This window comes from Dermacentor silvarum, chromosome 8 (assembly GCF_013339745.2).
Source record: "Dermacentor silvarum isolate Dsil-2018 chromosome 8, BIME_Dsil_1.4, whole genome shotgun sequence".
Lineage (NCBI taxonomy): Eukaryota > Metazoa > Arthropoda > Arachnida > Ixodida > Ixodidae > Dermacentor > Dermacentor silvarum.
Genome location: NC_051161.1, coordinates 8,899,513 through 8,923,449, shown reverse-complemented (window position 1 = coordinate 8,923,449; position 23,937 = coordinate 8,899,513). Strand labels below are relative to the sequence as shown.

Here is a 23,937-nt window from a genome sequence, read left to right as displayed (position 1 = left end):
CATTCTACCTGTTCCAGTGTGAGCTGCTGTTGCGCCAGTAAATGGCGCCTAACGTCTTCATCCTGCACGCCACACACAATTCGGTCTCTTAGCATGCGCTCCAATGATGTCCCGAAATTGCACTTCTCCGCCAGCCGTCTAATTTCAGCAATGAAATCCTGAACAGTCTCACCGGATTTTTGTGCGGGCGTCGATCTTGTTGACTTGCGGGGCATAATGTTCTTTCAAATGCGCGGCGACTACCATGTAGTTAAGCTCTTTGACCTCCTTCGGGTGACTACGCCCTTGAACCATCCCCACTGCGCTGTCCGTGAGAGATGATATAAGTAGTTCTCGTTTCTTCGTCGGGTCTGTAATGTTATGGGCTTCAAAGTAAGCCTCCAGACGAACACGATACGTCGGCCACGTACTTCCCGTATCTCCAAACTCTTGCGGTCGCCTCGCATTCGTATTTGCGTGGGTCTACTAGTGTAGCGCCAGTGCGCACTCTCGTCGCCACTGTTATGTAGCTGCCATGAGTGATACTACAAGGAAGCCAGATAAAGCAACAAGAAGCACGATTTATTGAGCAGCGTGTTTTTATACTGCAAGCCTGTGATGTTGCAGTGACATGCGTTGAAATGACTGCCTACTGATGACGCATCAGTTCCTATCTAACGAAAGATAGACCGATAGACGGAAGATAGATCAGTCTCTAGAAGTTATACGGTAGACACGGCTCTCGTTTGTTTTTCTGGCTTTGATCTGGCCGATGTCTGTCCACAGATACTACTAGGCATTTTCCTTATAGAGTGACGGATCTTTAGCGAAGAGCTTGTTTTCGTGAGCTAGATGGTCGTTAGCATAATTGGGAAATTCTCTGCACTAGAGAATACAAGGTCCTTGGTGCCCACGCGGGTATATTGTGCCTTACTGATGAACTCCTGCTTCTTAGCGCGAGAATGGAACCTAGCAAGGATGTTTTTGTTATTCGTGCCTGCTTTAGTCGGCACGCGGTGCACATCCTCAATGTCAGTGTCGAGGACGACACAGTTAATTGTTGCCCCCAGAGCTTTGATTATTGCTACATAATCCTCTTCCTGGCTGCAACCAATCCCCTTGAGCTCAACATTATTCTGCCTGGAATACTGCTCCAGATCTCCTACTCGTTTCATCAATATTTAATTTCTAGACTTAAGTTATTTTTTTGTAGTTCTTAAGACAAGTATTTTCTGCTCTAAGGCCTTCCTCTAAAGAAGTGAGCAGCTGCACACTGGTATCAGAGGGTCTTAACTTTTAACTCGTAGATGAGTGTATCATCAGAGCTAATTTTGTCTACATTTGACAAGAAGTTTGTTTGCTATTTGTTCCATCGATTTCTCTGACCAAGCTTCCAGCTGCTGAACTCTTTTTGTTACTTCTGCGTACGATGGCATGACAAATAAAACACTTTTAAACCACTTTTAAAACTATTTTTTTGGGGGAAAAGAAATTACACCAAAAGAGGACAGAAATACAAAAAGTTATATTTGCACCAACCTGGAATAGCAACAAGTGTGCTCAGACGCGCTTGCTGGAACGCAACTGCTGCTGCCGAATGAAGCCACGCCGGTTTTTCCTACGTTAAAAAGCTGCCAAGCACGCTGTCACGCCGACTGCACCGGTGATCTGGGCAGATCTGGTACTACGTAGGTGATCCACGCAGCCAAGTTACGTGGACGTTTCAGAGATGAGCCGATGCACGTGAACGGCCAGGCAGCAGCGTTAAAAGTCCTTATACCTGCGGAAAAGTACCGCCATCCTTTGAACAACGCCGCTACTCTCTCTCCCATAGGCGGAAAGTTTTCATTTTCCCGGGGAGGGGAGGGGGGGGGGGGACTGACCAGCTTTCTGAACCCCACCCATGTATGCATATATATATATATATATATATATATATATATATATATATATATATATATATATATATATATACCTTTCATAACAGTTACACTGGAAACTTCGTGTGACCTCGAAAGATTGTTCACTGATGTGACGAGCTTATATGAGTATTTGCAAGACCTCAGAGTAGGAGACAATTCAGTTTTACAGCCTGACTCCCCTCGCACCACCAAGAGACCGGCGTCTCTTGGTTGAGCCATGCGACAAGCGGATTCAGTTAAACACGTTAGGGAGATACCTGTGTTTTGTGCGTATTAAGTCGCACAAGTACACATCTATGAAAAAACAATGTAACGCCTTGTAAAAGATTTAATACAAAAGATGCAATCAAGAAATCTTTTCCTGACGAAAGGTCAGTTATTGAGAAGATAAGACATAACACATAGAAACATTAAACGATATATAACAATTTCTGCACACAACTTATGACTATAATTATTAGCGTAAATATAATGTGATTCCATAACGCCATAGTTTCATTACATGTCAAAGCATGCCTTATGCCACTGGTATCGTTCATTTTCCGGAGGCAGGACAAAGGATTATAGAGTAAAAATTATCAGATGCCCAAAATAAATAAACATATTAACAAATAAATAAATAAGACAGCGATATCTCAAAAGCGCAAAAGGACTCGATACCAAATATAGGAACAACGTGGATTGTGTTATTGAGAGGCAACTGCAGCATACGACGAATCAAAATTAATAAGGAAAATGCACAGATAGACTAGGTAGTTTTACAAATAGCGCAACCACGCGTCTTTTCTTACCCAAATGCCCTCACGCTGCTTGCACTGTTATGGACCCCATTTTCTATTCCTTTGTATAACATTTTGCGTTGTTTTCTAAGCCAGGTGGCTTGCTTTGACTTTAAGTTGGTGCCTTTCTCTCTCCTATTAAAGACATCAGTTTGTTGTCTAATACGATGATTTCACCATCATTGAAAAAGTGTTCGGGCACTTGATCTGGAAATGAAGTCATCGGCAATCTTATTCAAATTGATTTTGCGGGAAAGTTCTTTGTGCGTGTGCAAAATGGCCAGATGGTTCAAGCGGGCTTGTCCAGTCGTCGACCGCAAGTACATTTTCAGTCGCCGAAGGCAAGAAAAGGACCTCTCGGATGTGGTTGACGAGACCGGTATGGCCAACGCATTTTTTTTAGCTTGGCCATTTCCGGCAAAAGGTTTCGCAGGTGTTCGCCCTTGCCCCCCCCCCCCCCCCCCCCCTCCCCCCCGTAAACATGTACACAACGTCCCCAAATGTGTGCAATAATGCCGACCTTTCCTGGCTTAAAATGTCAGTCAGCATATCTCTGTGCAAAATCAGGCGCATGGTTCAAGGTCGCCACCGTAGAACTACTATGTTATATATGCTTCGTCTTCCTTCCTATAGCAAGCTGCTCAATGTGGGACTTATGCTGCCACATATCAGGTGGACACCTGTTGTTTAACGAAGACAGCACTGTGTCAAGTACTTAATAGAAGCTCCGGCGGTACATGTCACTCACTGATGGAAACACGTGAGCTGAGGAACCTTCTTGCTAGTGGCGTGGAGTCTTCTTTCGCCTATAGCACGAAGTGTGCTCAGACGCGCTTGCTGGAACGCAACTGCTGCTGCCAAAATTCAACAGAGGAAAGAACGGCACAAGGGAAAACAGCGGAAAGTACGGCACCATGCAGCACATTTCTTGTCTGCTTGTATTTACACGTCGAAAGAGCGCGCTGACAACAATAAAATTTCCTATCTCTCATAAATTCATATATCCAAGCTGTTATATACTTTGTGAAATTCATGTTTTTTTTATTTACAACACTGCCGCTCTTGATCGAGAGCATAACAGGTGGACATATTGAGGGTACAGTGTACAATAAAAATGAGAAGAATAAAAACATATAGGTATGCATATATATGAATAGGAATATGCAATTGCAACATACATATCCACATATATTTACGCGTGTGATTCGCAACACTTTATACAGTAACATACATGACGAAAAAAAAAAAAAACGGACGGACGGCAAAAAAAACTTTATTGATTTATTGACGAAAAAAAAAAAAAAACGGACGGCACCTGCGAGGTTGCCGTCCCAGGCTCAGGCCACCATAGCATTATGTGCGGTGAGGCATAGCCTTTCCACCGCTGCCCGGGCCCGCTGGATTGCCCATAGTTGGTCGTGTAGATCTGAGCTAGTCAGAGCGCATAGCTATCGCTCCTCGAGAAGGTCCGGTTATGTTGTCCTCTGTATATTGGTCTGATCTCTGCGCATTTCCATATAAGACGTGTGCCATGTCTGCGTGTTCATGCTTGCAGAGCTTGCAGCTCGCTTCTGGGTATTGTGTCGAATTTACTGTGTTTAAGTGCACTGGATTTGCGAAGTTTCTGGTCTGCAACCTTCTCCAATCTGTTTCTTGAGATCTGTCTAGTTGTTTGTGCGGTTGTGGGTATGCTTCTCTTTGTTTCTTATAGTGTGTCAGTGTGTCGTGGTACATGACTAGTCTGTCTCTGTCGTTCTGTATCGCTACTTCGTCGTTGTCGCCTCCTCCATCTTCCCCATCGAATCCGCCGCATGCCTCACCCCCTCCTTGGGGGTGCGGGGTGTCGGGCCGTCACTGTCCGAGCCACGGTGGGTTAATGCCCGCGCGACTCGGTGGGCCTTCCCGTTGAGGTTGGGAGGGGTGCTCGGGTCTTCTGTGGTTACTTCCCCCATGTGTGCCGGGATCCATTTGAGGTATTTGGGTGTGATTTTGCCGTTTTCGAAGTCTGCTGCTCTGCTGTTCAGGATTTTGGCCGCCTCTGTGGAGACCCAACCCTTTGTGAAGTTCCTAATGGCCATCTTGGAATCGCTGATTATTATTCTGCCTTGTTTCCGACCGTTGATTACGGCCAATGCAATTGCCGTTTCTTCCGCTGCCTCCGACGATCTGGTCCTGATGGAGCCCGCCGTCATGGTCTTTCCTTTCGTGTCTACGACACCCATTGCGAAGACACCACCGCCGACACCACCATTGTTGACCCGGTTTCGGGGTTCACTGAGCACTACGTATATACTTAATTTGAACATAAAACAAGAAAGCGTACAATAAAATTTAACACGCAAAAAACAACACAAGAAAAGAAAGGCGATCAAGTAATTAAAATAAATATATATTAAAATTAAAAGAACAGCTGTCTCGCAATATATATATCTTTCGCGATGAGCTTGTTCAATTGCGTAAACATACTGGTTGTCAATTTAAAGTTAGTGCCTCTATTTTCGTGTGGAACTCAAAGTGTTAGCGCTTGTTATATCACGATCTAATTGGGTCCATTTCCGTAATGCAGATGAAAAAAATGTGTGTTTAAATGCGTCGAGCTTGAGAGAATATTAATACCAATGTATGCAGATGCTTATGTCGGCTTTTACGTGAATGTGAATAAACGACATATTTGCACTGGTAAATTTTATAAGTATTATGGAGAATTTGACAAAGAAATATTAATCGGGCCTGTCTCGCTCTAGCTTTTAATGTCTGAAGGCCAGAGACAACCGACAGGTTAGTAGGGGAATTCGTACGTTTATATTTGTTGGGACTAAACTTAACAGCATTACGTTGAACAGTTTCTACTTTTTTAATGTTAGTCTTCGAATGCGGAAACCATGCTTTATTAGCATATTCTAAAATAGGTCTTACGACGGTCGTGTAGGCTAGGAGTTTGGGGGACGGAGGGGATAGTATTAGGCATCGTTTAAGGTAGAACAGTTTGCGCAGTGCAGTGGTAGTGATGTTTGTGATGTGAGTGTCCCTGTTCAGATCAATTGTTAACGTAATACCTAGATATTTTTGTTCTGTTGCTTTTGCTAGGGGTTGGTTATTAATAAGGTAAGTGTAGCGAGAGGGTTCTTTCTTTCTTGACATGGTCACGGTTACGGATTTTTTAAAAAATGTTGACTGACATCTGCCAATTATTGCACCAATCTGCCAGCATGCTAAGAGATCTGTTAAGTAGAAGGTGATCATTGTGGCTGTTAATTTCTCTGTAAATAATGCAGTCATCAGCAAATAACCTTATACTGCACTCTATGTTACTGGTCATGTCATCAATAAATTTTAAGAATAAAACTGGCTCAAGCACAGATCCCTGCGCAACTCCGGATGTTACTGGTACATTTTAGATGACAGTTTTCTATTGCTATGAATTGGGATTTGAAGTTGTGTTCGTCAGCCAGGACATATGGTGAACCCATCCGCGACACCTCTCATCCTGTGCGGCTTTCTTCCTTGCCCCTTCTGGGGCAAGGAAGAAGGAAGAAGAGGAAGAAGAAGGCAACTTCTCAACGCACTGGCTTCGAAGTGTTTCTCCTTTGTCGATTCAGGTCCTTCATAATAAACCGTCTTGAGAATAACTTGTGGTTTCACAGTTCTTGCTATTTTGTATGGGTCTATGAACGGTCATTTGGAGGCATCGAGTCGTATCTGCACAAGAATGTAGTTTCCTGATTCAATCTCCGTGATCTTTGTGTCGCGTCTTACGTCAACGTTCCTTTCCATCTCTCCCTATGTTGCATCTCCCCGTCTGTTCTCTTGTTTTGTAGCGCTTTATGACAGTGATCCGCTCTGCAACCCTTAGAAAGTGGTCGGCTGGTAACCGAGGACTGTTACACCATAGAGCGAAATGAGGGCTGCAACGCAAAAGAGTGGTAGAACTGTTGTTGAATTGAATTGAAATGGAAACTTATTTCTTGAAACTTCAAGAGGAGACAGAGACAGCGGCTACTGGTGCACTCTTATAGCCTCTACGAAAATTTGGGTATAAAGCTGAAAACTTCTTGATATCCCGGTTTAACCACTTGGCGAAAGCATTCCCTTCTGGATGATATGTGGCGACCCTTGGGATTAATATTTTCGTTTCTACCTGTTCCTTAAGCTTCCTCTAGGAAAGTTTGGTTGTTTATCTGACGGTATCACCTTTGTGCCTTAAACATGCGGCGGTTCATAAGGGAAATAGCTGTAGCATGATGGTAGCGTCCTCCCTCCCTGCTTTCGCTGCCGCCATTTTGGTGCTCTGACTAATGGCAACGATGAAGGCTTGTGTTCAATGCAGAGTCTCACTCTTCTGTTTAACTTCGGCAAAGTCCACGTGCTCAACCTCGAAAGGCACCTTCGAGTAAAGTGGAATAGGTTTTTCTGTCTCACGTGGTTTATAATTGGCCTTTGCTAGCTAGCATTTACGGCACATTTTTACATAATCGTAGACATAATTTTTTATGTTTTCCCATATGAAAATGCTGCTGCAACTTTCCAGAAGCCATCACATATTTTTCAGAAGTGATCAGGGCCTCTTGACGCAGGACTGTCATGGTAGTTCCGTCTCTTGTCTTTCTTATGTCGAGTTATAGGATCTTCCAGTGGCATGTCCCTGCAACTTCAACCATGTCTTAACACAGCTTTACATATTCTGTCACCTGCCAGATACTTGCAACGTGCACGTTCTCACTCGTAACATTCTTCAGCACGTGCAGTCTAGACAAAGCATTCGCATCAGGCAGCTTGCCACCAGGCCGATGTGCAACATCGATGTCAAATTGTTGTATTTCTCTCGTTCATCTCTAAGCAAGCCTTGGACTAGCCAACCACACCAGCACGGAAATTATACTACAATTAGGTATCCACAACACTCTAGACGAGTTAATTGAAGCGCAACATCGATCGCAACTGGAGCGGCTTACTCTCACGGAAACAGGCCGCAGCATTCTAACCAAGCTTGATATCACCTACCATCGCCAACATGAAGACAAACACCCAATACCACGCGACATTCAGCAACGGATACACGCAGACCCTATTCCCAAAAACGTGCACCCAGACCACAACAAAGAACGCAGGAAGGCACGAGCTACCTCCCTCATCAAAGCTTATGCCAACACCACGGGTGTCACCTTCGTCGACGCAGCTGAATACCAAGATGGACGTCGCTTCGCGGCGGTCACCACAGCAGGCGGCGTACTCTAACATGCTGCCAGCATCGTTACCCAAAATGCTGAGACGACGGAGGAAGTGGCCATCGCCCTGGCCACTCTTGACCCAGCCTGTCACACCATAGTGAGCGATTCTCGCACGGCAATCAATAACTACATCAAGGGTCGTATTTCTCAAGAATCACTCCGTATCTTACATAAAGCCCCGCATTCATCTGAAAATCAAATCCCCCTCGTCTGGATCCCAGCACACGCCGGCCGGCGATGTACACCCGCACCTCACCAACTTCAACGAGGTTACACACTCCGCAGCACGAGAACTAGCCTACCGTGCCGGAGACGGTGCATGTGCACCCGCAGGACGCGACCGCCTTACAAGATACAACGACCTTGTGAAGTCATTTTACCTCGCAAGAACAATCTTTCCCACCCCTAACGGCAAGTTAAACAGCTAGAGCACAGGCAAACACCCTTCGCCTGTTACAGACCAATACGTACCCCTCCCTCACACGATATCACATCATATACCCCTGACATCTACACAAGCCACACGTGCAAGATCTGTAAAAATCAACCAGCAACACTCCCCCACATGCTATGGGAGTGCAAACATCAATACCCAGACCTTAATCCCGTAACTCTCTCGTCGAGATGGCACGCCGCCCTGCACAGCTCCCATCTCGACGACCAACTCTGGGCTACCCAGCAGGCCTACGAAGCGGCGTATAGGCTAGACCTCGACGTCGCATCGTGGGAGGACCTAGGCCCAGCCGACTAAACTGCTGGTTCTAAATTAAGTTCACTCTCTCTCTTCTCGCTCATCTCGCTATTCTGCTCATCAGTTGAGCAAAAGTGAGAATGCCGGGGGAAACCGGGTTATCTGTGAAAAATTTGAAGTGCCTCCCTTCAGTGTAGCTGCCAAAATACTCAGATCCTTGATTACAGCGAGCGCTTCATTCTTTGTTATGGCATAACTCTTCCGGTTTTCTGCAAATGTAGCAATAATATCCTAAAACATTTAGTTGTGGACGACATGGCTGTTAGGTGTCTCGTTAGTACAGAACGTTACCTGTTCCGAAAAGAGAAACATTGGTAGAGAGGTCCAATGGATTCTTAAAATATGGTAATATTAAATAGGGTCCAACGTTATCGCCTTGACGAGTTCTGCGTAAGCCTCTTCATATTTTACGCTCTTACAAAAAAAAAAAAAAAAACTTTCTGTGTTATTAGTGTCACACTAAACCTGGCCTGTAGCCGTACTCCGCAGAATGAACTGCCAAAGGCAATATCTGTAAAAAAACACATTTCATTCTCATACAGACACAAAGGTATAGACTAGATTTCAGGGCTGTTCTTGGGCGCCGCCATTTTCTCGCGACGGTTGGCGCCGCGGTGCGAGCATTGGCTGTGGACTGCGTGCACCGCGAATCGCCGCACTGGCGGAAGCAGGAGCGCTGGCAATTAATTGTTCTTCAAGGGGGCCGTTGACGCTTAAAATTGCTAAGTGCATACTCATTTCACTTCTGCATTATGTACGCATGACGAACGCAGTAGAACACGCGTCGGATCAAGGGCACGCTTGACTTTTCTAAAGTTTCGCGGTATCGTGGTCGCAATGAGGGCGACGCATTTTCGTTTGCGGAAAACGTATGCATTGATTTCCGCGCGTCGTAAAGCGAAATATTCTGTTAGATTAGGTGTTCTCGCAAGTGCCAGCCATGGTGCAAGATAATTAGTGCCAATGAGCATGCTACAGCTGCATGTAACGTCGCTGTGCACTGTCACAGAGCATTTGCAGGGACGTGTGTTGGGGCGAAGCTTTAGTTGTTGACAAAAAACTCACAAGGTATAAAACTAGATTTCATTCGTACCTCGACAAACTTATCCAAACAGGGTAGCGGTTTTCGAAATGCGTTTCACACCTCGTGTAAAGTTACTGAGTGAAGGAGGCCATGAAGGTAACAATATTGCCGCGAAGCACTGCCTCTAAAAGCTTGTCTAATGGCCTCGTTCGCTACGCGATACGTGACCAAAGCGCGCTTGCTTGAACACTCGCAGGAAAAAAAAAAAAAATAGCGTAGCTTGCACTGGAGGCGCAATGCTAGAGAAAGCGGAGCTGATGGGCATTATAGCTAGTCTTGGCTTTTGTGCTAGGCTAAGCACTACCAAGTCATCCCCAGCATTTCCCGAAATTAATTGATTATTGATCGATTATCGATTAGCTATAATTGGCTATCGAGGACTGAGTAAGCTTAAGTAGTCCCAAGAATGCTTACTTAGACTTACCCAGGCTCAACTTCGCTAGTTCACAGGGGTGTTTGCCATTGCGCTTGGACCCTTTCTGCACCACCGCTAGGATCGGTCCACAGTTTCTGTTCGCACGTTACGGACTAACGCTCGGCTCCGATGTCTTAAAAAAAAAAAAATATATATATATATATATATATATATATATATATATATATATAGACGAATACTTGGGGAGCCTTTCTGCCACGAAACAATAATCATAATCTGGTTTCTAGCGTTTCATTCCTTAACTCATCGCTCGGCGCCGCCGCGTTGGTGCAGTGGTTACGGTGTTCGTGCAGTGGTTACGGTGTTACAGTAAGTGAGAGAGCCCGGAGAGTCTGTCAGTTATTTTTATATAGAACAGACATATGCTTGTTTATCAATCACACATGGCGAACAATGGGGGCCCGAAAAATTATTTGAATTAACATTTATTTCTTGCAACTGTATAAAATATCAAGATGACGCAACGGAAAAGGCAATGAGTGTCTCACAGGGGTACCAGACACCGCCAGTAGCAGCAGTACAGCGCACATAAAAAATGCACATTTTAATAAACAATTTTAATAACTAAACAAAGAATTGTACTTGGTGTTTAATTCCACAGCATAAATGTATCACTAGTTTAGGTAATCGTATTGCCGAGGTTATACTCAACGAATTGCAATTAACATAAATTACTTGCAATATTCACAAAGAAAAAACGACAACAAATGTGGGCGACCTTGGAGAATTACAAGCCCCACTTTCTGCGAAGCTCTGTCACTTGAACAGTTGCAATAAAACTTTCAGTTTCTTGTAATTATATCGCATACATTAAAATGTTGCCCGTATACATCTGTTCCGTTTGAAACCTTGCCCGCAAGAAATGCTTTGGAGCACTTCTTGTTGGGAATTCTTAAAAAGCCAGTAATTCATCAACACGTATGTTACTTCGCCATAGCATTTACCATGGTGTCCTCCCTCCCTCTCTCCCTGACGCCCCCCCCCCCCCCCCCCCCCGCATACTCAATTTCCGCTAGATTTGATATCGGTTGAGTTCACAGTCTTCCCAGGCCAACGAGATGAATATTCGCTGTTCGCAAAACGCATCCATAAAGTTCCGGATCGCTTGTACGCGCAATTTACTGCAAATGCCATAATTATAGTCCCCTGTCTGAAGTTTACCTACATATTGCCCATAACGCGCCCTTTGTTTTCGCCAAATGGAAACGAAATGGCTTCTTTAGTTCACTGAGGACATTCACTGAGGAGTTCACTGCGGACATCGCTGAAACCAAGTCGGAACGTGTATGACGCCTGAAAATAGGGAAAGAAAAATGACGGTTCAGTAATTGTTTGCAACGCTTCTAATTGGACCAGGAATGCCAAAATTTTGTCGCACATTGCAGTTACCATGTCCCCCCTCTCCTTTCCACAAAAATATAAACCTGTTGTAGCCTATAGATATGTCGGGACACTGGGAGGCATCGCTCATAGCTGCCATATCACCTGCTCTAACACTTGAATAGGAATATTTATTTATTTATTTATTTTATTTATTTATTTATTTACAAATACTGCTGTCTCTATTTCGAGACATAGCAGGAGTGGGTACAAGATTTTAGTACAAACAAACGAACAAACACTAAGATTATACAAACAAACTAACAGGCGATAAGGTTAGGTAATTGCTCAATGAACTCTGCAAAAGGCAATGCGCGTAGTGAACCATCCAAGTTATTCCATATTTCAATTGTGTGCGGAAAAAAAGAAAATTTAAAACAGTCAATATGTGTCCTGAAAGGAACAATGTTTAGTGCATGGCTATGACGGGTTGCGCGTGCGCTAGGAGATTTAAAAGAGAAGGGAGCCTGAATACCGGATGACGTGTGAATAATCTTGTGAAGCAAGATGATTCTTTCACGTGTGCGCCTATGTTTCAAAGTCTGCAATGATAAGATGCGAGCATGTGATGAAGGTGAAAAGTCTCGATCATAACGACCACAGATGAATCTGATTGCCTTTTTCTGAACTGATTCCAAAAGGTCAATGTCACAAGCACAGTGAGGGGACCAAACAGTTGACGCGTATTCCAGCATCGGGCGAACTAGCGATTTGTAGGCAGTTAGTTTACATTCCTTTGTTGCATGTTTTAAGGTTCGTTTAAGGTAACCGAGTTTCCTAAGTGCTTTTCCAGAGATGTGATTAATGTGAGCATGCCATTTTAAGTTATGTGAAAAGATCACACCCAGGTATTTGAAGTCATTAACGTGGGACAAGTGACTACCATTAGCATTGTAAGAGAAATGTAGCGGTTTCTTTTTGTTACCAAAGGTCACTGCGACTGTTTTAGTGAAATTAATTTTCATTTGCCAAGTGTTACTCCATTCGCAGAACAATGAAAAAACATTGTTTAATTCCTGTTGATCATTAGCATTGGTAACAGTGCGGTATAGGACGCAGTCATCAGCATACAGACGCAACTTGACGGCGGTGTTACCAGTAACATTTACTACATCATTAATGTAAATTACAAATAACAGAGGTCCAAGCACCGAACCCTGAGGCACACCTGACGTGACTGTGACTGATGATGACTGTGCGCGATTAAAAGTGACGAACTGAGTTCTTAATTGTAAGTAGTCAGTAATCCAGTCTAGTAATTTAGACCCATAGAATATTGCACGCAGTTTACACAGAAGCTTTTTATGGCAGACTAAGTCAAAAGCCTTCGAATAGTCAATAAAAATTGCATCCATTTGATCGCGATTGTTGAGTGCAGAAGCTATGTCGTGCGTAAATTGAATGAGCTGCGTGACAGTAGAATAACCGGTTCGAAAGCCGTGCTGGTTTTCGGAAAGCAGATTATGACAGGTTAGGTACTGAACCATGTGTTTATGAATAATGCGCTCAAGAAAGCTTGCAGCAAGTGGAAATAAGAGATATCGGTCTGTAGTTAGCTATTAGTTGTTTATCGCCAGATTTAAACACTGGGATGACACTAGCAATTTTCCAAGCTCGGGGAACGGTTGACGTGTCCAGCGATTTGTTGAAAATTACTGTAAGATACCGGGCATTCCATTCCGAGTACCTCTTTAAGAACACATTAGGTATGGCGTCAGGTCCCGTGCTCTTAGTTGCGTCAATTTTCAGCAACAGATTATGAACCCCTGCGTAAGTTACTTCGAGACTGGGCAATTCGTGTGCGGAACTATGAACGAAGTGGGGGTAGGAACCATCATCTTGATGAAAGACAGAATGAAAATAGTTATTAAAGCCTTCAGAGATGGTGATAGGATCAGTGCAAATCTGATCGTTGATAATGATCGCTACAGAGTCATGAGAAGAGGGAAGTATTGTTTTCCAAAATTTCGATGGGTTTTCTTTCATGAACTTTGTTAATGTCGTGTTAAAGTAAAAGTTTTTAGCTTCTATCATCTTTGTCTTTAGTTCAGATTTGAGCGAGAAAAGGAGTGCATCGTGACTTTCGCTGCGTAGGCGGTTACGCTTGCGCATGCGTTTAATGCGTCGTATGAGCTGGATTATGTCACGTGTGTACCATGGATGATTCGGGTTATGTTTTACACACTTTTGTGGCACGAACTGCAGCACACAGGTACGCACTATACTATAAAACTGTTCTAACAAAGCATCAACATTGCAGGTTTCACTGCTTGCCACGAAATCACCAAAGGAAGATTCCAACAGTTCAACAATATCACGATCATTAGCAGGGGCGAAGTCGGTAACAACGTTGAATTTCGGGTTACAAGGTTCGCAGACCACGTTAATTTGTACCAAAACACCCTTGTGATCTGATAAACTATCAACTATGTCACACTCAAAACCGTACTGTAGCAGTTGTTGATTAATAAAAACAAGGTCAACAACAGAGTTTGCTCTGGTTGGACGTTCAACCACTTGTGTCAAATCAAATGAAACGGCCATATTAATCAGGGAGTCACAAACTGCCTTTTCGCGACCTGTTGAGGTTAATAAGGCCCAATCAATACAGGGCGTATTGAAATCACCTGTGATGATCATTTTATAATTATGAAGTCTGTTTTTGGCTATGTATTCTGTCATATGGGAAAATACATTTTCAGAACCAGGCGGTCGATAAACAGCGCCCACTACTGTCACAATACCAGAAACCTTTATGCGGCACCAAACAGACTCAGCATGCGGAAGTTCTGGGAGTACTAAAAATTCAATGCCTTTTTTAATAAAGAGAGCTACGCCCCCACCTTTACCAAGTTGCCTGTCGTTTCTTACGACCGAATAGGCTGGAGGCAAAATTTCAGAATCCGATATGGAGTTGTTTAGCCATGTTTCAGTTACGCAGATTCCTGACGGATTGTGACATTCTGCTAACCAATTGAAATCCTCAACCTTGTTAAGCATACTTCGAGCATTTATGTTCAAAAGTGTAAGTTTATGTTCATTACCAAGTCACTCTGTGCGCCTAGAAGCGGTGGCACGAGGAGCCTGAACGATTGTTTTGCGAACGTTGTCCCACTTGTAGCGAACGTTGTCGACTATCAGGCAATCGTACTGTAATCTACATTTGCCTGCTTGTTACAAAGGCTATGTTTGCAATCCAACCGCATTCAACTTTGCACAGAAAGTTTTCACCAATTTTCACTAAATATTGTCTTGGTGGCTTTTATAGTTCTGCCAAGGCAGCGCGCTCAATTCTTCCCCGTTCTTTATACACGCTCGTAATACTCTAGAGTGATTGCATACGTTTTATCACGAAAGCCCCAATTGCCCATCTACTTTGAACTTCACCTACACACCACCTATCAACCTGTCCTTATAGTCACCAAACATAACTAAGCCGCCTCCTTTAGTTCATTGAGGACACCAGGCAAACCTATGTATCACGCATGAAAAAGCAAAAAGAAGAAGGATAAGGGCTCAATAATTATTCGTAACGCTTCTAAGTAAGCCAGAAACCTTAAAACTACGTGACATATTGCACTTAAATGCTACTTATTGCTTCAAAGTATAAAATATTTGAAACGCAGAGTTGTCCCGGGACATTCGGGAACCTAGCTAATTGCAGCAGCGTGAAATGTTCGAACATTTGCTTACAAGTCTTTTCAAAGCTGTATTTCATAAACACGCATTTACCATCACACATAAACTTTGCGTATTCTTCCCCCCATGTTCGCAAAATTTGACCTCAGTTTTAGTTGTGATTTTGCCAGCGCAGCCTTCTAAATTTTACACCGCTCGCAAAACAGACAAATAACGCTATGCACCACTTGCATATGTATTGTATTAGAAAATACGCCTTTAACCGACCCATTTCTAACATTGCCTACACAATACCCATACCATGCTCCTAACTTTCCCATCAGATATAAACAAGATGCCTTGTTTACCTCACCGAAAACACCGAGAAACAAACTACGAATCTCGTATGATGTGCGGAAACACGTGGAAAAACGACAGCTTAGTATATTATCTGTATCACATGCATTTAAAGCAGGAAAGTGAATGTTTCTCAACGCATTGCGCATAAACTGCTATTTTCTCGGAATTTTGACCGTATGTCGTGCTATTGTGTTAGAGAGAGAGAAAACATTTATTTGAATCATCTAGGTCGTTGATCTTGAGGACGAGTGGGTGGTGTCCTCATTCCAGGACTCCATTGGCCATGGTTGCTCGACGTACTTGCTGGATGAGAGCTTCTTGTCCCGCCAGGGTATCGCAGGTCAGCTGTACCTCCCACCCTCCCACCGCTCAAATGACGTGCTAGGCGTCTTTAAGTGGTGAGGTTTGCCCCCGCACCCCCACGAGATGTGAAAGAGTGTAGGGCGTGTGTCGCCGCACCAGGGGCAGATGCCACGATATGTTTGTGGGTATATTTTGCTGTATTTGTGTATCTTTGGGAATGTGTTTGTTTGGATAAGCCTGCGAGCTACTGCCTCTTCAGTGCTGAGCTTTTTGTGAGGGGGAGGATAAATCCTGATTAGAAGTCTGGGAAACATTTCGATTACCGGCAGTATGGCACCCTGGAACGCTTCAATGAGTAACTTTCTACAAAGGCTGCAATGAACCTACACACATTGAACATTTATCACGCGTCACTCAGAACATTGCTTCGTACTTCAAATAAATAAAAACGCCGTGCCCCGCATAGTTTACCGAGGGTACCGGGAGAAAACAACTAAATGCTGTGTATAACGCTTAAAAATTGGGAGAAAGCGACTATTCAGTAATTTTTTCCAGAGCACATAAGCAACCTACACAGTGCAAACTTTCGGCAGACGTCACCAAAGAGTGGCCCTCATTTTTTTAAATATGAAATATCTGTGTTCTTGCTCCTGCAGGGAAAAAAATTAACAGTGTAGCCTTATTTAGAAACAGCCTGACAATGAAATCGACAAAGTCGGAAATGACACATGCCTTAAAAAAAAATTCAAGTCACTGGTATTGAAATGGTTCTGCACGCTCGACCAAGGTCATTTTCACGAAAATATCTACGACAAGTCGTGATTACACAATGAAAGTCGACAGTTATACCTGTAAGATGTTTTATTAGATTTTCTATGGTGATAACACACTCAGACTGCAAAGCTATGTAGACTGTCTCTGGACAGAGATTAAGTAGTTCCAGCATTTGATAATCCAACGATTCCATGCTGTAAGCACACCATTTGTTGGGGCCGGCTGATTGTAATATTTAATCCGGACCGCCCCCTCGCCCGCAGGTAAATATAGCAAGCTGATTGAGTTTTCAAATGCGGATATAGTGGTCCCAACAAACTGGTCTTCAGTCGTGGGGCGGCGCTGTGCTTAACTTAATGGAAAGAAGGAAGAGCTTTGAGTCGAGGATCGTTTGGGAATACGGAAGCCAGCAGAGTCCAGGTTCCAAAGGAAAGGTTGACAGGATCTGTGAAGCCCAGGCCAAGTCTTTGAAGAGGGAGTTCCAAGATTTGTTATTTTTTGTTTGCAATAGTGAATTCGCGAGAACATGTAAAGAAGCGTTGAATTGTTTCTTCATTACATAAACAGCACAGAGGACTTAGTTTCAAGTAAAGCAGCTCCATACACGTTTTCGCTGACCAGGTTTCGAGCACTTCGTCCTTCTATCTTTTTTGCACAGCCATATATTCATGGGGAACAGGGAGATCATTTTTAAGTTTTATGGAATTTTTTTTAAATAGCTAGCCTGTTGCAGATAACACAATTCGAGTTCTTGAGCTGGATTACTCAAAGAGGCGGACAATAGTTTCACGGGAACTCAAAACACATATTCAACTAATTAACAAACATTCACTAATTAACTCCATAATTAATTACTTTATGAGACATACTGCAATTTACGAATTGTAGCTGGTGAGCTTACAAGGCCAATCCACTTGAAATGGATTTCCGGGATGAGACCAGTTTCGAGATATTTCCCGAAGTGTGGGACGAAATACATGGGCGTTCCAGTTACTTTTGTGCTTCAGTGCATAAAAGAGATGTTTCTTAAAAAAGTAAGTGGAGCAACAGTGCATATTGATGGTGAGTTTGATGGCGCATATCTACTAACTGATGTCGTTCTGGAATTTTATTCCAAATGGATACACCTTGCAAAGTCACCGGCTAGAATTCGTAAATTGCAATATGTGCCGTAAAGTAGTTCCGATGATAATGAGGGAATTCTTGTTAATTAGTTCAATATCTGTTTCAATTTCTCGTGCAAGTAACCTCCGCCTCTCTGAGCAATCCAGCTCAAGTACTACAATCCCGTTATCTGCAACAGGCTATTTCTAAAAATTCCGTAAAACTTAAAAATGATGACCCTGTATATACCAGGTGTTTCAGCGAACACTTTCAACATTTTTTAAAGGTTGCCTGTAGCACAATTCTAGTTCATGAGCAGGTCCACTCGAAGAGGCAGACATGCACAAGAAATTGAAATGCATGATCGACTAATTAACAAAAATTCACTAATTACGTTTTTAACTAATTTCTCAGCAAAGTTAGGGAATTAATATCTCGAAACTGGTTTCATCATGAGAATGCGTTCGAAGTGGAACCGCCTTGTGAACTCCATGGCTAAAATTTGTAAATTTCAATATGGGCCATAAGGTAGTTAGTTATAAACTAAATTAGTTAATTTTTTCATTAGTCGATTTGGCATTTCAATATTTTGTGCAAGTAATGTGCGCCTCTTCGAGTAGACTACCTTATGAAGTAGAATTGTACTATTTGCCATAGGCAACCTTTAACAAAATTAAAGTGTTCGCTGAGACACTCTGTATAAATTTTGCAGATGCTTTCTCCGTCTTCTTTATGTAATGAATTTTATATGGTCGTAATATATATATATATATATATATATATATTATTACGATACCATCTAGAGATGCCTGAATGATGCTGGCTGACGTTCCCAGGGCTAGATCTAGTACACATAAATACCCAAGTTAGTGAATTGATGGCCGTCACAGTAGAACAATTGATAGTGCATCGCACACGTACTGCGAAGGTTGTGGGTTCGGTCCCCACCGGTGACAAGTTATCTTTTCGTTCACTTTCACTGTTGTCTTCATTATTTTATAGTTTTCGATGTCAACCAGAGGTAAAAACTCCTATGCTTTCCTTGAAAAATCGAGCTTCTCTGTTTCCCTTCGTTGCCTATATATATATATCATCAGCCTATATTTATGTCCACTGCAGGACGAAGGCCTCTTCCTGTGATCTCCAATTACCCCTGTCTTGCGCTAGCTGATTTCAACTTGCGCCTGCAAATTGCCTAACTTCATCACCCCACCTAGTTTTCTGCCGTCCTCGATTGCGCTTTCCTTCTCTTGGTATCGATTCTGTAACTGTAATCGTCCACCGGGTATCTATCATATGCTATACATGGCCTGCCCAGCTCCATTTCCCCTCTTAATGTCAACTAGAATATCGGCTATCACCGCTTGCTCTCTGATCCACACCTTCCTGTCTCTTAATCCTGGCTCTTCCGGGCTCTCTGATCCAAACCTTCCTGTCTCTTAACGTTAGGCCTAACATTTTTCGTTCCATCGCTTTTTGCGCAGTCCTTAACTTGTTCTTGAGCTTCTTTGTTAACCTCCAAGTTTCTGCCCCATACGTTAGCACCGGTAGAATGCAATGATTGTACACTTTTCTTTTCAACAACAGCACTAGCGTAGCCAGAAATTTTGTTCGGGGGGGGGTCACGTTCCAGCAAGGCCTCCTCCTTGTAGAATTTGTTGAGGGATCAAATACATGAATAATAACTGCATTGCCATTGCCAATGCCATTGTATATTAGATGCTGCAAACGCATTACTGTCCAGTAAAATATGTATTTTTTCGCAAAATAATATATTCGTATGTCCAAAAAATTGTGGCAGAAATCACTGGTATTAATGCTTCCGCGTTTCACACGAACTTTAGAACTACATCAGTTCGAAACCAGCAAAGCCGTTCATGCAGCTGATATGAAAAACGTAAATGCCATGAAATGAACAAGTTAAGAACAAATATTTTGATGAATCTTTGTCATTCAAGAACCTTGTTTACGTTTTTATACATATGCAACGGCTAGGGAAAAACCTCAATGACGCTGTCCTTCATTGCAATAGATTGCGCTGGAGCAGCTGTTACCGGTCGTGTATTGTAATTACACCGAGATTATAGTCGCAACAGTGAGTACATATAAAAAGCAGTTGTTCTGCAAAATATACATTAGAAATGCGAAGATAGAATGGAATATACTAATGCGAACATACAACTCGATAGAAGGCAAAAAACATGTCGCTGGAAACAAAGTTCACTGCTTGCATACACAAAACCTCGCAATAAGATATTTAAATATATGTATAAGTTGCCAATAAATCTACGTATTTAATCAGACGTCACTGTATATAATGCGTCAAACAAGACAAATAAACATGTTGCGCAGTCACAGATAGTAAACTTTACGCATAGAAAGACAGACGATCCAGGCAAGAACAAAACTATCTATGATCGCAGAAATCGTGGTATGTACTTGGGTAATGCGGCGGTCGCGACAGCACCATATGGGTAGAATAATAGAGGAATAATGCAGAAATCAGTACGTAAATGTGTAATTTAACTGCCTGCACAGCAGCAACAAATATTCTACACCCCAACTTAAAGAAGGGTATTGCTTCGGTTCAAAAAAGAAGTAAAAGCAGGTAGCTAAAAAGGAAAGAAAAGGCCACACGAAAGCCACAGATGATGCGGCAAGTTTAACTACCCAATATCCGAGTGTGTTTGTTGGCAAACGCCGCGTGGGCCGGGCTTTCAATGAGCAAGGTCGGTCAAAATTGGTTATTGATGTCCTCTTAATTTTCGTATTCACATGATAATTTTGATCATGATGCTAACTGTTAAAATAAACGGCGAATATTTCTGCGGTTTTAACAGCTAATGAATGCAGTCATACGTTTTCATAATTACGAGTTTATGGACCTGAATGAACAGAGCTTCTTACTTGCATTGATTTTTGCTGCTGCGCTACCTAAAGGACAAACTTCACTCGGCGGGGAAGTTTAGAGAAGCGGTTAATGACTTCGGACACGTTGATGCCGACGTCTCTGTGGGCGTATAGAAGCGCCAGCCTAACTATGCGTTCCTCAGACATTGTAGAGCGCAAGTAGTTTTTTAGTAATCTCATGTTAAAAAATATTCGCTCTGCGCTGGCAGGGGTCAGTGGAAGGGTGACTAGTATGTGCAGCAGTTTGTACACAATTACATAGAACCTGCTGTCGCAGTGAGAGATGGGCATCTATTCCGGTGCTAAAACCTGAAACACTCCCTTGATGTCGTTGACATCCTTGTTTAGGCACCTTGCACAAACAGTAAGCTGTTTGATTCCAGCAATATCCGTCGTTTCGTCAGCAAGTACGGAGAAGCAGCCTGCAGCGTTTACTTTTGCATCTAGGCTTTCTTTGATAACTTCACCACAAATTGCTATAATTTGGTTTTGCACATCTGGGCTTAAATACGAGGCATTACTGGGGCAACTTTCCAAATGGTTCTTCAGATATGTATCTCCACAATCAGCTCGCATGCGAGGAAGCGCTCTGAAAATGCCAGTATTTTTTTTCAGTGGGGGCTTTGCTTAAATCCATAAGACCACTCACTGTCCCTATGGCCATGGAGAGCCAGACCTTGTCGCCCGCAAAAAAACAAAAAAAAAAAAAAAAAAAAACCTGCCTGAATAATAGGCGGTTAACTTTCTTCTGTTTTCTCTTATTATACTTTCCCTGCCCTGGTCCAGCTCATCGATCACATAGGGCGCGCTTCCTGAAAATGTTTGGAGAAAATTATCAGCTGACAGTCATGGTGATATTTAGTATTTTTGTGTGTGTGGAAGATTGCGAGCGCGTGCTTTCATTTCTGGAACGGCTTGGACACGAGGGCTCCAGTGCACGCATGTTGGCCCAAGTTTATAAGAGCATTAACCCCATAAAGTTCCAGAATTGAAAATCTTTTAAAGCACGCCTTTGTAAATGTCAGTGCACCTTTCGCGTCAAACGTTTATGAGAACTTTATACCCATAAAGTTTCGTAACTGAAATCTATGCGTTCGGTAGATTCCGCGGCCGCTGCGAGATGCCGCAACGCGGCCGCTAGCTATCGAAAAGCCGTTGAAAGTTGGTGCTTGGATGGGGCTCCTTGCGTTATGTGACTCCAGGTGCAAGGGCGTTGCCATGAAATCCAGCCCTAGTTCGCAATGTTCATGCCGAAATGTCTTGTCGAGCATGAGAAAGACATTGTAGACAAAATTCTGAATGATTACCGGCGCCGGTGGTTGTTTTGGTCGGCGCTGCATGTCAGCAGGAAAAAAATTCGGAGGGGGGGGGGGGGGAGGGGGCTGAATCCCCATCAGCTCCCCCACCCCTGGCTACGCCCCTGAACGACAGTGGTAAACTCACAGTCAGGATTTCGCAATGCTTGCCATAAGCACTCCAAATCAATTTTATTCTTTTGTACATTTCTTTCTCATGACCGTGGTCCCCTGTGAGTAATTGACCTAGATAAACGTACTCCTTTACAGACTCTAGAGGCTGACTAGCGATCCTGAATTCCTGTTCCCTTGCCAGGCTATGGAACTTTGTTTGTCTTTGCATATTCATCTTCAACCCCACTGTTACACTTTCTCGGTTACGGTCCTCAATCATTTGTTGTAATTCGTCCCCATTGTTGCTGAATAGGACAATGTCATCTGCAAACCGAAGGTAGGTAAGATATTCACCGTTGATACTCACTCCTAAGCCTTCCCAGTCTAAGAGCTTGAATACTTCTTCTAAGCATGCAGTGCATAGCATTGCTTAGAAGTGTTATAATATATATATATATATATATATATATATATATATATATATATATATATATATATATCATGATTTATTGTTTGCTTATGCAAAGGGGCCTTGGCTGGTTAAGCTGGTTAGCTGGGTTTTTGAGTATCAGCAGCGGGAGGGCTGCATTTGAGGTGGTGAGCGAAGATTTTTTTTTTTTTCGTCGTATTGTGAGGCTGATGATGATGGGGTGTCCGTACAAAGGCGACTTGACGATGATGACACCGCTAATAAAGTTGTGACTTGGGTTCATTGGAGTGGTATTTCTTGAAAACGTGACTACCAGAACACAAAACACTGGACACAGTAAACGGGCACACATGACACTGTTGTCGCCAAGTTGTCGTCCTCGTCAGAGTAGCGGAGAGGACGGACGGTCAAAGCAGTTTCGAGTAATAAACTGCTGTCGCAGTAATAAAAATTCATACAACGCTTTTTTTTTTCAGAATGACTTTAGTGACACTTGTAATGCACATGACAGAATGTGCTTCCGTTAATACGTCACCGAAACCTCCGCGGAAACGGTCGCCGTAACTATTGCAACTTAACATATATGGACGACACTTCACAATGCGTGCCAGTTGTTGAGAATCTTTTCTCAAGAGCAAGAATTTGCCACTGTCTCACAGAAATAGCTTCATCTATATGTGTTCCTATTTTTCTCGACTTGCTCTATCTGAACCGCATCGGCGAGTAGTTATCTATAATTTCTTACGATGGTAAGGTGGCTCTATTGTGTTAGTTGGGAGCCTCGCGGAATTGCGGAATATGTGGGGACCGTTGCATTTAACGAGCGGATTCTCCAGTGCAGCCTGGACCGCGTAGTAAGAGTGACGCACGTAATTTTCGATAAGTATGCATACACACAAGCGGTCGGTTACCCGCCGCGGAGGCTTAGTGACTATGGCGGTCTGCAGTTCAGCACAAGGTTGCGCGCAGATTACCGGCCGCGGAGGCCGCAATCCAGTGGAGGCGGAATGGAAGAATGCTCCTGTACTTGGCTCGTGGGCACGTGTTAAAGAACTACAAGTGGTCAGAATCAATCCGGCATCGTCTACTACGTATGTTATGGCACCTCTACCGCTTTTGGGCTTAGAACTAAATCAGTTGTGTATGTTATGACTTTTATAATATTTCGAGTTCCGATTTGCGCAGTCGTTGCATGTCATCCATAACAGGAAAACTACACCGCCCAGACCTTCACAGGCGCTGAAATGCGTGCTCTCGACAAACGCACTGACGTCACGGGCAAGACTGGTTGGGAACGTGCACGATGTGCATTCTTTCTTGGCGTCATTCACTCGTCACAAGTGAATCTGCCGGTTGCATAATGCCCCGCAGGAACGCGCGAGTGAGGCGCTACGCCGACGCATCCAGGGCATTGCCGCGTCAGTTGACGGCGATAGCGAGGTCTTCGATAGTGACTCAAAACTCCAAGTC

General features: G+C 43.3%; 1 pseudogene; it reads right to left on the bottom strand.

Annotated features, from left to right (window-relative positions):
* LOC119460600 (cytochrome P450 2J4-like) overlaps positions 1-23,937 on the bottom strand; it is a 93,935-nt pseudogene that overhangs the window by 52,210 nt on the left and 17,788 nt on the right.